Raw genomic sequence first — 15,402 nt, 5'->3', positions numbered from 1 at the left:
CTAGATAATATCAATATTGTGCAATTAACGGTATACCCTCGTCATAAAAGTATTACCTTTTTAATAAATGTCGTGTGACCGTTATCTTTCCTATTATGTGTCATCTTCCAAAATTACACTGTTTCATGTTAATCGCATCAATTCTTTGTTCAAACAAATACTTTAGTTAACAACGTTGTCAATTACAACATCTACAATGATTAATGACTATAAGTTTGCAATTAAACAATACAGTGTATAAAACGGGTTCTCACCGCCTTTGTTTCATATTCTTTAAGAATATAATCGTTATATCAGTGGATTAAAGCCTAGACAAATATTCTGTGCACAGCTATTTTAACAGCAAAATAAGAAAATCGTGTGTTAAATTTTTGATGTAGAAAATGGATATTACATAGTAAAAGTTTCATCAGTACAGTTAATAATTTACAACGACCAAATTGGACTTCTACACAAAAATCTGTGAGTAGAAAACATTTATTTCTGTGGGGTAAATGCTCCAAAACATAAGTAATTTGAATACAAATATTTGATAATATCAGTTATTCGGTTTATTTAATTCTTTAAACGCATCGTACAGCTTGAACATATTTGTGATATGTTGTTGATTCATTTTATGTTAAAACCCTAATACCAGTTCAACACACTATTCTAAACTCTAGTTTTCTCTTCCAATCAGTGCTACACCTTTATACCACTTGACCAGCCAAAAGGTTTCCGTATAAGATATAATAGATTTCAGATTAGGCGATGGTGCATCTTTGGTTGTAATCAATGATAAAACCAACAAAAGAAAATCATAAGCATAATGTATGAAACTCTGAACTTCAATTGAAATTTCCCACATTACAACTTCTTAAACTCTCATAAAACAATTTCATGTTTTTGAGGCCGCCATCGAAGCAGAAGCTGTGAGTTTTATTTGCGTGGTCAATATAATATGATCAACGAATCATCCCCTAAAGTTGAAGTAAGCACTAGATTATGAAAGGAAAGAGTGTGTGATTTACTAGTTCCAACAAGCAGATTTATTGTTGAAGAGGTCCGTGTTAAAATATTTCTAAAAGGGAAAAATTATCTTTTAAAAGAATATAACACGTTTATCTTAACTGACGTATTTAATATATTCATGAACTTCATGAATTAAAGTAAACTTACTTTTTATATACTTATGAAAAGCCGTTGATTTGCTAAGACGATTTTTCTCATAATATAACTTTTTTTCTGGACCAAGGGCGTTTTTTTTAAACTCTTCAAATACAATCCAAATTTATCTATAATACTTTTATGTTATTTAACTCATAAAAGAGAAATAAAATTGGCCTGTAGAAATTGTATGTTTATTTCATCAGTAGGACATGAATATAAGAAGTGATAGACATGCCCGTACTCTGAAAGTCACGTTGTTTAAACCATGATAAGAGTTTTGGGGTAAGGTGGGTGGGTATTTTTGTACACGAAATGTCGACTTGCCTGCTTAGTAATTTGTAAAGGAATGAACCGGTTTGAAACATAAATTGACCAAAATGACCACACCCGTGAAGTGCTTGTGCGTAAAGTTAATTAATCGTGGCACGTTATATTATATTGACAGGATTGAAATACCAGAAGCTGAAATTATAACTCTTGTGTGCCTAATGAAAAATAACAAAAAAATATTTCTCAAGAGAGCATAACTTCTTTCATTTTATCGGTAGGACATGAACATCAAAAGCGACAGACTCGCCCGCACTCTGAAAATCATGCTACTTTAACCATGATGAGAAGTGACCTATATTTAAACCATATATCAGTAACAGCAGCCTGCCGCTTCTGGCTATTGACTATAAAAAACAAATGCTAATTGAATGGGATAAGGCCGTGCCTTTTGATATTATAATATCATTACAGAAAAATAATGAAATATGGCATATTGTAGGAGATAAAAGTGTCCTGAAATGAAGCATGAATTGATAGATTTCTAGCAAAACTGCATAGAAACAAAAAGACAACGCTACGATGCTGAAGCTCTGTGTAGGTTACTAACCGAGTAGGAGGGGTTTATGAATTGAAAATACCCGCGCTCGTGAGATTTGTGACACAGAGAGTGCGTAGCGCTCGAGTTGTTACCGCATGCCCGCGGGAATTCCCAATTTATGAACACCGATGTAAGAGGTAAGTTACTGACAACGTCATAATTATTTGATAGTTTTTATTAATTATTTTATTAATAAGTCTTTCCTTTCTCCAGTCAGAAAAAAATATGGTTGTGGGAATAAGAGGTAAATTAAAATACGGTAAATGATAATACAATGTTTATGAACGTTCTGCCTAATACGTCAGTATAAATGCATTTTTTGATAGCCTATTATTTTTGGGAGTATTTCTCTGTAAACAAACAACGTACCTGTATGGTCTCCCTAAATTCAATGTTTCAATGTTTCACAAATATGTATCCGAAAATGGTACCGTATGTGTTTTTTTCTGTTTAACTAAATGAAAAGACTACAAATTTGCTTCATTGTTTTTTTTTTTTTTTTTTTTTTTTTTGCTTGATCTTTTTAACACACAACTTCACACTTCGGTTGCGTGTTTAATAAACATTTTCATAATAATCTTAGTTCCAGGCTTTGCATTTGCGGTTTCGTTGTCGTCTTCATCGTCATCGTCATAATCATCATCATCATCATCATCATCATAATATAACAAAAATAATTATGATGATTATCTTCTTCTTCTATCCCTCCCTGTTTAGTCTGAGCCGTATCTCAAGCTTATTGTAGATGTAAACATGACGATCGTAATTCCAAGGTCAAAATGTTTCATTTATATAAAAAAATTAGTGTACATTTGTAAATGCTACTTGACACAGATATTGCCTATTGTTTAGACATAGGACATAGAGGTCAATATAACTGCACCTTTACTAATCCTACCAGGTGTTCTGTATTACAAAAGTGCTTCTAGTGTGACATTTTGATACAATACAGCAAAACTGTATTATCTGCACTATGAAATACTTACCGGTATTCCATTTTATTATCTGCTTGTTAAAAGTTAATTTTTTACCATAAGTAAGTTGACAAAATCAGGAAGCAGGATTAGGGGGTAAACCAAACACATGTGAATAAATCCTAAATGTTTCTTGTTGTGCAAAAAGGTAAAATATTGTGTCTTAAACCCTCTTTATTTTCCACTCAATTGTGTAATTGCAAGGGAAGTAAAGTAATAGACATAGATCTCTGCTTATAAGTACTAGCCGTATAAGGCAAGAGTTGCTAGTCTTTGCGGATCACAACTTAAATAAAATATCAAAACTTCTGTTATTGATATTAACAAAACTATCATAAATCTCACATTTGTGAAATCAGTTTTGTTTATTTCAAGGACTTGGAAAACAATTTCAGTCTAGACTTTATTTAATGTATTTCTGTCATTGAAAATTTTTTGAATTTTTGAGTCTATCTCTACATTTTTCGTTTTAGTATTGACCTGATGCTCATTAATCTTTGCCAATATTTTCGGATGTTTCCGTTATTTTGCGAAATATTTGTATCCTGAAAATATGCGAAAAAAAAACAAAAACAACCAATACACCTAAGGCCAAAAGTTCTGCACGGGTTTTAGAAGTGTAATAACATTTTCAAATTTTGACCAATTATCCTAAAACCGGTTTTATTTTAATTCCCACACAAATCTACAAATTACTGTTCTAAAAATTCAAGTAAGCGACAATGTCTCGGTTGAGTGATCATGGTGAGCACGAATTTCACGTGCAATGTACAGTGTGTAGATTCGCAATGTAATTTTGAGTTTTTATGCTTATCTTGCTTTGACTAAACCTGACACGTCATTCGCCAGTGCATATCTTTAATTTATCTTGACGTTAACGTCACAATGAAACTTTCAAATGAGGAACGTATGCGCGCTATAGGCCAGTTGCAAGGTGGGATGACTGCGGAGCAAGTTGCAAGAACCTTTGGAGTTCACGAACATACCATTCGTTGTCTTAGACAACGATACGGCGTTACCGGGAGAGTAAACGACCGTCGACGTACAGGACGTCTACGTGAAACTACACGTCAGCAGGACAGGTGGATAGTTTTAACTCATCTACGAAGGCGTTTAGAAGTTCATATTCATACTGCTAGGATCACGCCAGGCAGGACCCGTCGTTATGTGAGCGCGTGTATGATTCGACGTCGTCTACGGGAAGTTGGAGTACGTGCAAGACGTCCATATTGCGGCGCCCGTTTGACACCTAGGCACCTCCGGAATCGTAATGACTTTGCCAGACGTCATCAAAGATGGCCATTACAACGTTGGCGTCACATCCTCTTTACCGAGGAGTGCAAATTTCAGATTGATTTAAACGACCTACGTCAGCACGTTTACCTACGTCGTAATGAGAGGTTTGCCGACGCTTGTGTCATGGAACGAGATCGTTTCGGTGGCCCAAGTACAATGGTATGGGCTGGATTTACGTACCATGGGAAATACGTTTGGTTTTCTTGGATAACGTTAACCCCGGAGCTAGACGACGTTGCCTAACAGCTCAGCGTTTCGTCGATGAAGTTTTACGTCCTGTTGTCGTCCCATACATGCGGCGGAATCCTGGACTCGTTCTACAACAAGATAATGCAACTTCCAATTCAGCGAGCTGACAAGAAATTTCCTGGGTCAAAATAACGTGGACTTTATTGATCCATAGCCTGCCATGAGCCCGGACAACAGAGCACGTCTGGGAGGACCTGAAGCTTAAACTCCATGACAACAATCTCCATAATGCAGCGGAATTAAGGAATTTTCTCCAGCGTGAATGGGCTGCTTTGGATCAGCGATTCTTGCAGACAATTATTTCTTCAATGAAAAGAAGATGTACAGCCGTATACAATGCAGGCGGTGGACATACCCGTTATTAGCGGGGATTAAGTTCAGCTGTACTTGAAATTTAAGTGATAAACTGATTTTGGTGGTAGTGTTTACAAAAGCTACATAAAATGTTTTTACCGGATAAATTTTGTTCCAATTTGGGATTATTGTGTGAAAATAAATTTATTTGGGTATCAAATTAAAATACAGGTTAAACGGATACGTTAATTTATGCACCGTGCAGAACTTATGGCCTTAAGTGTATATATAATAAGATTTTCATCAACATTAATTCTTAGATAGGTTTGTAATGTGACAAATGGTTCAAATTTTATAAATTTGATAATAATATATATTTGATTACACCAAATACACCAGTAATTTCCGGCAACATTTATCAGTATAAAAGTATTAGGAGAAACTAGTGGTTTAACTCAAAGAACTAGAAAAAATGTCATCATTAAAGTACTTTTGATTAGAAATAAATACGTAAACAAATAGACATTTCTTTTACACAAATCAATACGTTTTATTAGCTTTTAAAATAAAAATATCTCATAAATTATACGAATGTACAATGCATTACACTGCTAAATCTACATGCAGCAGTACAACGTCACGTGACACTTTAAACTACGGTTTTAGCTAAACTGATTGGTCCGCTCTTAAACTATGCGTTTAAGAGACTTTAAACCACGGTTTAAGACATAAATGTTTAAACAAGGGTTTAAAGTCTTAAACCCCGGTTTAAAGTCTCTTTAACCCATAGTTTAACATACAACCAATCAGCCGAGCTAAAATCAGGTTTTAAACTGTCATCTGACTTGTTTAATCAATTAAATGATATATTCCACTTTAAACTCTTGTTTAATAATTTAAACTAAGGTTTAATGGTCAAAACGCACAAAAATGTTAAAGATTAAACCTTAGTTAAATGTCATTTAGACCACAGTTAGGACGTAAAATGCATATTAAATTCTAATGATGATAGTTGAGTTTATTTATACTCGCTGCCGGGTACAAGCCCATATGAGCGAGAATATCTGCACTATGGGTTTAAGAGGCCTTAGATCCTAGGTTTTCTAGTTAAACCTATAGTTTAAGGAATTAATGTGCATTCCGCATGCCATAAAATTCGAGTCATCAGAAGTTGGTATTTCATATTTATTTTAGCTGTACGTTTACGACGCCGGCTCTTGGCATTCAACGTTAGGTTTGATGAGCGCTTGGTCTTCATCTTTATTTCTATGCTGTACCTGAAATATAAACCATTAATACTATGAAATATTAATGAATATTTATATTTAAGAATAAACATCTTACGCTAACTTATACTTATCCAATTACTATAACCTGCCTATTCTATTTTCATGAGTTGTTTGTTTTTTGTTTTTTTTTGCAAAGTGAAGCTTCAATATATACCGCAGATGTCATAGCTAATTTTTACAAAATAACCTTTAATTTCGAAATTCGCGAAATTCGCAAACCTCTAGTTTTCTTATGTCATAAAAAGAGAGAAAAGTTTTAGATATATTTATGTTTAATTTCTTCGTACTTTTTCCATCATACTAAATCGTTAAAAGCATTTGTACATTTTATAGCCATGCAACCCCGAGTTTTACGTGTAACATAATTTGATTTTGAACGACCGGGCAGTATGTCACGAATGTACCGTTATAAATAAATTTTGCAGAGTTCCTCGCAGAAAAGTAATTTCCATTTACTTACTCTTTCATTTTTGTACGCATGATATATTATTGTTTCATTGTTTTGATTATCATCATCCTCATAATTCAACATAAAAGCAAGTGCATGCTATACTGCTATTATACGACAAATATCAGGCCCAAAAGTACACTTAATTTCCCATAGGGTTACATACAAATATATCAATGCAAGACTTTGACACAATGTTCTGAAGACAAATGCAAATACCCTCTCTTTAGAAATCTCACCGTGAGAAACACAAAAATCACTTTGAAGTGACCTGTTGACCTGCTACGTTTCTCGTCACATCTGTCAGAATGAATAGTGTATTGCATTTTTACGAAGTGAAGCGGTCCAGCCTGCGTTTTGTACAAATCCGCAGACAGTCATTTAAAAAAGAAACCATGATTTTTCAGATTTTGTTTTACCCATATTTCTTCATTTACATCAGATCTATAACATTTGGCTACTTTCAGAAGCTCAGGATATCTATTTACAATCAAATCCACATGAGATAAGGGGACTCTTTTCTCTCGGATACACTTCCTTTAATTGGGGTAACGAAGGGCAGGTAACTGTACCTTATTAGCAGATTGTCTTCATTTAATGAAGAAAACTCTTCACGATCTCGTTTATCACCGGTGCAAATGTCATGTGAGAATAGTAAAATTTAAATTGAAATACAAATGCTGTTTCAATAAAACTAACCCCGACGTATATTACTAAAACATATTTTATCTCCGTTGCCGCTGTTGGATTTTTTTGCGAATTTTGCAACCGGGGTTTTTATCAGTTGATCGGCTGCATCTCCACATCCAGGAACAGCGATGGTAACATTCATAAAAAAATCTTTTAAAGAAATTGGAAAAAAAATATTTCAGGTGGCATAAGAAGTTGTACTGAAATGTAGCCATGACAGTTGAAACTTAAAATAATCACTTAATCACAATAAGCACTTGTCCAAATAACGATTTTAAACATTTTGATATCACTATATTCTTCCTCATTGAAAAAGGAAACTGCATGTAAAACATCATATTATTGAATAGAACCTTTCAGTTCTTTTTATTTCAATTGCAAGAACCGTGTGGGCCCGTATAAATTTACTGCTAGTGCATAGGGGAAATAACTGGCCGTTCGAGCAATATTTTGATGGGTCAAACTCTTTCACATACACAGGCTATTTCTGTCCGGAACAATATACAACAATTCGGTTTGAAATATCATGTTACGATTTTGACTTTCACTATATATTTCCGTTTACGTTATAACTAATAAATATACTAACACGTTCTTCTTCTTTTTTTTCAAAGTTCAAGATAAGGAAACATTACTGCCATGCCACTCGTAGCACCGAAAACAAAATAAAATATTTGGTAGGTGGGACATGGAGTACGCTAACTGGCTATAAGTATATGAGAAAACTAAGAAAAACAAGATGTGTTTTTGAAGCACAATGCCCCCGTTGAAATATGAAGCTGGAAAAGAAGCAATGTACTTGACGTGTAAATATGTCAAAACGAAGGCAAGCTTAAATGTTTATTTACCATTGTAATGGGCATGTACAATGAATGGGATATGTCAATATAGAAGGATTTCATACAGTAATGAAAAAGTAGAAGCATGTGTGAGTTTCAAATATATATATATATATAACGAATGAATCCTACATTAGCATTAATTTGATAAATAGGAAACTTGACAAGTGTCTTACTGTGAAAAAGTTATCTTGAAGGTCAAGATAACATGTCTATATATCAATGTTAGGGTAATATGACAAAGAATAAAGTATGAGAGAGAGAGAGAGAGAGAGAGAGAGAGAGAGGGGGGAGAGAGAGAGACGCCAACAAAGATATTGCCCCCAATTTAACGGATACGGGGATAAAAACACAGGGAATATTATCAAAATACAAGTACGAATCTGAGCGGACGGAGTTGCCAATCTGTTCCAGAGATATGTACCCAAGTGTGTCCGTAGAAGGCGCTTATATGTTTACTTCACATCCACCTTCAAAATGAAAAATTCTTGAAAAGGATTTTTCCGCTGAGATAATTTCTATCCATGTTTACTTTTTATATCAAATGATTATATCGCTGTGTGCCTCTAGCAGCCTAGCAGCCAGTTAAGTCACATGTCAAAATAAACCCCACATAACATAATGAAAACATCTTCCCCACATAGCATTTCCTATCAAACGTCCAGAATTGCCGAAAACTGGCGATTTTACTTTCTAAAGCTCTACAACATCTTTGGAACATGCCAAGCCCAGTTCCGCTCTACAGGCCGTTTTTCGAAACACACGGGGGTAGTTGGTTTAGTCATTTTCATAAAAATGGACCCCTCCATAACAGATACATTTTTCCGTCAGAATGCGCCGTTGCACTTTTCACAAAAACTACGAAACTCAGGAGCCCAAGCTTTATAGCCGACGATGTAGTATTCTTAAGAGCGGGCACTCGTCATTATTTCGTTATTTAAAATTGGTTAAGTATTAAGACAGTAATAATGAATAATGTTACCTGAATCGAGATATTCCGCAGCCATTTTGCACCCCTGCATATCCAGGATATCGCCACAGTGATAATGTAAAATAGGTCTTACCAGGGTATCGTAAATTATGTAATGTATACAGGGAAAACTGAGCCAGATGCTGATGGGTTCGATACCGGTTCCCGTTTATAAAAAGATAAATACCTAGATACTTGAAGGTTTTAAATACTTCTAAAATTTGGTTATTAAACGTGAAAATATGAGTAGAATGTCTACCTTGTTCGAATATCATTATTTTAGTTTTAGTTATATTAACCTTTAAGCTCCAAGTTTGACAATATATCTGTAAATCATTTAACATTGACTGCAATGCCTCATGAGTATGGACAAATAAGGCAGTGTCGTCTGCAAATAGCATAACAGGAACAATAGTAAATCATCTAGATTAAAAAATCCTTCATTATTTCTAATAATGCTGTTATTTAGGTCATTTACTAAAAATAAAAACAAAAGACTTGAACATGGGTCACCCTGTTTGTCACCTATATTAAATTCAAAGCTTGGCGACAATTGTTTATTGTATTTTACAGCTGCTTTTACACAGCTATACATACCTTGGATTGCTTTTTACTTTTGAATTAACAATTTGCTGAATAAGTTTATGGAAAACGAAAGACCGTTCCAATTTATCAAAACACTTTTCAAAATCCACATAGGCTACGTACAATCTCATAATCTCATCTTATTTGATTAATCTTTTTTGCTATAATAGAGTGTAATATAAAGATGCAGTTGATTTTCCTGTTTTTAATCCGTATTGGTTGTCTATATTTTTTATGTTTTATTGACCATGTTGATACACGATTTAGTAGTACATTTTGTACTTGGGAGTAAATTTTGCAATTATATTTAATATATAAGTTATGCCTCGATAGTTTTTAGCATTTTCCACGTCACCTCCTTTATGTATTTGGTACAATCATTCCGGACCCCCACGCCTTAGGTTATTCGCCTGTGAGAAATATTCGGTTAAAAAGAGTAAGGATAAATTGAGATGTCTCATGAAATAAATATTTATAAATTTCTGCAATTATTTATCTTCGCCGCTCTTTTTATCATTATTTTGTAAAAAGACTGCCTTCTCTATTTCTGGCATGCTTATTTCTTTACCTAGATCTTTATCTATAATATTTTGGTCGTACGTTGCATTACCATTTATCGTATCTGTACTATACAAAGTTCTAAAAATGTTCGTATAAGTCATTTGTTGTTAACGTTTCCGCACTTTTACCCTTTTTTGCATATTGTTGTCTGATTTTATTCCAGAATTTACGAGGATGTGTTTTACTCATCTTATTATGGTTGCTTTTTTTTCTTGAAAATTATACTTTTTCTTTTGAATTCGTTTTTTTTCTATTATAGTTATTTCTGCATTTATATACTCTGTACGTAACTGGTCACTATTTTTATTTTTAACAAAGGCATTTCTAGTTGTTGTTTTTTTTCAAATTGAGCCCTGGCTACGTAACGTTCGGTATTAAGCCATGGTTTCTTATTTAAACGTTTAATGGTAGAGGTATTGTCCGTGACTCGCGTTTTGCAAGCACCCGCTAAGAATATCGATAAAAGATTGTACAATTATAATCTTCATTATGGTTAACTAAACGTGCATTTTCGTTTTAGAATTCAAGCGAATAGACCAATCACAATTTAATGTAGAACTGCAAAAGTGACTGCATTCACTGCGGACCAGTAGTATGGTCGTCTTCTGTATCCATATCGAGGGTTGATCGTGAAACTATTGTATCTGACATTTTGACCAAAATTGGTTTTATGTCATTTTCTTAACTGCCTTATTAATACCCACAATGTGACAAAATATTAGAATTCAGTTTCTCTCTTTTCATTGTAAATCAAGAAAAAGTGAAATATATTGTTTCTGTATCATCATATTTCGTTATCGTGAAACTATTGTATCTGACACAGTGCAGATACAATAGTTTCACAATAAAAGTCTTTTTGCTCTGTAGAAAAAGAAAATATTGTAACTGCATTCACTTAAATCACTTAAATTTACATTATATTAGTTGAAAATGTTTGAAATAGAAACCTTCTCTTCAGAATTTAAAAAAAAGGTGCTGCAATATAAGAAATAGTTGTGCAGATTTGTAAAATTTTCAGGAGGAAAGAAAAGCTATTTAATTTGAAGACGTAAATGTTGTATGGAATAAAACTCATCATTATAACATGAAATACTTTTACAAATATATCCCTTTTGACAAAATGTTAATCTTGAAAGTATTTTTCAAGAAAATTAGAAAAATGTGAGATACAACAGTTTCACGCTGAAAATGTTCAAAAATCACCCTTGAAGTTCAGAATGAAACTATTGTATCTGCAGTTTAGTTGATGTTTTTTTTTCTATAAAATGACTCTAATTTAAGTAGAATTATTAATTTATAAGTCATTATCATAGTTTTTATGCCCCCCTTCGAAGAAGTAGGGGTATATTGTTTTTGCAGATGTCGGTCGGTCTGTATGTTGGTTGGTCGGTCTGTATGTAGACCAATCCGTTTCCTGATGATAACTCAAGAACGCTTGTCCCTAAAATCTTGAAAGTTGAAAGGAAAGTTGATCATGACCAGCAGATGACCCCTATTGATTTTGAGATCTGTATGTCAAAGGTCAAGGTCACAGTGACCCTGATTAATAAAACGGTTTCCGGATGATAACTCAAGAATGCTTGGGCTTAGGATCATGAAAGTTGACAGAAAGGTTGATCATCACCAGCAAATTACCCCTATTGATTTTGAGGTCAGCATGTTAAAGGTCAAGGTCACAGTAACCCTGAAGAGTAAAACTGTTTCAGGATGTTAACTCAAGAACGCTTGGGCTAGGATCATGAATATTGATAGGGAGGTTGGTCATGACAAGCAGATGACCCGTATTGATTTTAAGGTCAGCGTGTCAAAGGTCAAGGTCACTGTGACCAGGAACAATAAAATGGTTTCCAAGCAATAACTCAAGAACGCTTAGGCCTATTGTCAAGAAATTGATAGTGAGGTAAGTCATGACCAGTAGATGACCTCTATTGATTTTGAGGTCATTAGGTCAAAGGTCAATGCCACATTTGCCATGAACAGTTAAAAGGTTTCTGATCTTCTTATGCAAAACAACCGGGCCTAGGGCTTTGATATTTGGTATGTAGCAAAATCTAGTAGTCCTCTACCAAGATTGTTCAGATTATTTTCCCAGGGTCCAATGTGGCCCCACCCCAGGAGTCACATTGTGTATATGGACTTATATTGGGAAAAACTTTGAAAAACCTCTTGTACAAAACTGCAGGTCCTAGGGCTTAGATATTTTGTATATGACATCATCTAATGGTCCTCTTTTAAGTTTATTATTCCCCTAGGGTTAAATATGGCCACGCCCTGGGGGTCACATGGTTTACATAGTCTTATATAGGGAAACACTTTGAAAATCTTCTTGTTCAAACCACAAAGACTAGGGACTTGATATTTGTAATGTAGCATCATCTAGTGGTTATCTACCAAGTTTGTTCAAATTGTCCCTCTAGGGTCAAATATGGCCCCAACTGGAGGGTCACATGGTTTATATAGACATATATAGGAAAAAACCTTAGAATCTTCATGTCTACAACTTACATCATTCAAATTTGGATCACAAGATGAACCTTGATGTGAGTTGTCCTAGATCTTGACCTAGTGACCTACTTACACATTTCTGTAGCTATTGTCCAATTTATTTGACCTGTCAAAAAATGGACCCGGCTTTCATTATATTCTGTTCGAGCCTATGTAAGATTAACATGAAAGCCGGGAACATGTTTTGACAGGTCAATTAAATAGCACAATACAACCTTCAGATTTGGACCACACGCATAGTTTTGTGTTCTGAAATAAAATGTGACCTTGATTTTGACCTAGTGACCTACCTTCACATTTCTCAAGCTACAGCCTTCAAATTTGGATCACATGCATAGACTTGTGTAGCAAAACAAACTTTGACCTTGTTATTGATCTAGTGACCTACTTTCACATTTTTGAGGGTACAGGCTTCAAATTTTTACCACATGCATAGTTTTATGTTTCGAAATAAAATTTGACCTTGATTTTGACCTAGTGACCTACTTTCACATTTTTCAAGCTACAGCCTTCAAGGTAGAGCGTCGCTTCGAGTGCGGGAGGTCGTGGGTTCGATCCCCGGCCGCGTCATACCAAAGACGTTTAAACTGGCAGCTTCCTCGCTTGGCGCTAAGCATTAAGAGGATAGTGCTAGGACTGGTCAGTCCGGTGTTAGTATAATGTGACTGGGTGGAATATCATGCCACGTGTCTACGGCGTGCTATTCCAGTGAGACAGCACTATAAAGCTGGGCATTGTGCTCTCTGCTACAAGTAGACACCGTCGTTTATATGACTGAAAAATTGTTGAAAAAGACGTTAAACCCGAACACACACACACGCACGCACGCACGCACACACGCACGCACACAGACACAGACACGCAAACGCACACGCACACACACCACACACACACAGCTTTTAAATTTGGACCACATGCATAGCTTTGTGTACCGAAATGAACTTTGATCTTGAGATTGACCTATTGACCTATTTTGGTATTTCTGAAGCTACAGTAGAGATTTACCCTAAGCCTTCTTTACGCAAGGAAAACAATCTAATTATATAGTGAAATTGTTGAGTGAACCCCGTTTCTTAATCCTAATCCTGCCCATGTTATATCAGTGCAAAGGAAAAGTAACCTATCTATGATAAATGCCATGTATAATTACACAGTTATGCATCTAACAGTCTTGAAATTGATTTCTTCGATTTTCTCATATTTCTAGATATTTTTCCCATACTTTGACGCATATGTATGGGTAGTTGAGATTGTTCTCTTTCCAGCAGTAGCCTTTTCAACATATTTCACCTTGTGAAATTCTGTGGGTTTTGACTTTTTAAAAAAAAATCGTCTGTTTGTTGACAAATTTCACCACAAAAAATGTCCTACTTTCCCCAAGGCAATCAATTATTTGATCTTTACATAGCTTTGTATTAAGGTTGCTAATCCATATGGCAAATATGCATGCTTTTTTCATGGTAAGAGTTAAAAAGTGGGTAGTTTGGATGAGGTACTAGGTCAATTGTCACCTAAGCCTATCATAAAGTCTTTGCGGAGTTGTCTCCATTTTTTCCAAATATTTCATCCGGGACCATTTTTTTCAGCTCAAATAACTCTTTTTCAGGAAATGATATTTCAATATTTTTTTTCAGTCCTTGTATTCTAATGCAGTTAACTTCACATATATATAATATAGATAGATCCTACTTGAAATTTGTATTTTCAGTTACAATGCCTAGCTACAGGCTTGAAATTTGGAATGCATGCATATTTTTGTGTTCTGAACTGAAATTTAACATTGATGTTTACCTAGTATCTACTTTCACATTTCTCAAGCTACAGCCTCCAAATTTGAAGCACATGCATAGTTCTGATTACCGAAATGAACTTTGACCTTAAAAATGATCTAGTGACCTACTTTCACATTTCTCAAGCCACAGTTTTCAAATTTGGACCACATGCACAGTGTTTCGTACCGAAATGAAATTTAACCTTGATTTTGATATTGAGCTAGTCTTAAAATTTGGAACATTAAAAAATGGCTCAGTTGTCAGAAATCAAGATTACTCTTGTTAGGTTAACAGGTTAAAGGTCAAGGTCAGATTGGACCAGAACAGTAGAACTTTTGTTTACAGTGAGCTTATAATTTCTGTTCCTTGTGCAATTACTGAATGCATCAAGGGGGCATTTCCTGTTAGACGAGCTCTTGTTTGTATTTTGTTTCATTTCATACAACATTTTTTTTCATTGCATTACTAATGTATTTGCATGTTATTGTAAAACAGATCAATTTAGTTATGTCTTAAGTCCGAGATGGATTTATTTCCACTTTTAGACTCTAGTTATTGGAATATAATTGGAGATACAAGTTCTTATATCATGTCAATTAGCGTGACTGTTTTAGTAAGTTTAAATGTTAATTATTTCTCTGATTAACTTAGGTAATATAAACTAAATTCAACTTGTATTTAAGAAATGATTAAATTAATGTTTTCCTGTATTTGTTTGTTATTGAATGAAATATAGTGAGGAGTTCTGATGCATAGTTACTAAATGAATCAAAATTGCATTGAATTATTAAAATTCAAATGATGGACTGTATTTTATTCAAAATAAGAAATGGAAATATTCGTTATTTTGATACTAACATTTTCTTTACAAAATCCCTGAGTTATGCTGCATGGATAGAAGCATTTAATTGCA

At 34.4% G+C, this 15,402-nt stretch overlaps 1 long non-coding RNA gene across 1 annotated transcript in view; it reads left to right on the top strand.

The window, feature by feature from the left end:
* The first annotated feature begins 333 nt into the window (after window positions 1-333).
* The window catches only part of LOC128552006 (uncharacterized), a 29,354-nt gene continuing 14,285 nt past the window's right edge, over window positions 334-15,402 (top strand). The window contains exon 1 of the long non-coding RNA XR_008368945.1: window positions 334-462. This is a non-coding gene — a long non-coding RNA (uncharacterized LOC128552006). The remainder of the gene's footprint in view (window positions 463-15,402) is intronic.

This window comes from Mercenaria mercenaria, unplaced genomic scaffold (assembly GCF_021730395.1).
Source record: "Mercenaria mercenaria strain notata unplaced genomic scaffold, MADL_Memer_1 contig_1935, whole genome shotgun sequence".
Taxonomy (NCBI): domain Eukaryota; kingdom Metazoa; phylum Mollusca; class Bivalvia; order Venerida; family Veneridae; genus Mercenaria; species Mercenaria mercenaria.
The sequence above is the reverse complement of the archived record's forward strand: the minus strand, read 5'-3'. Positions and strand labels throughout refer to the sequence as shown.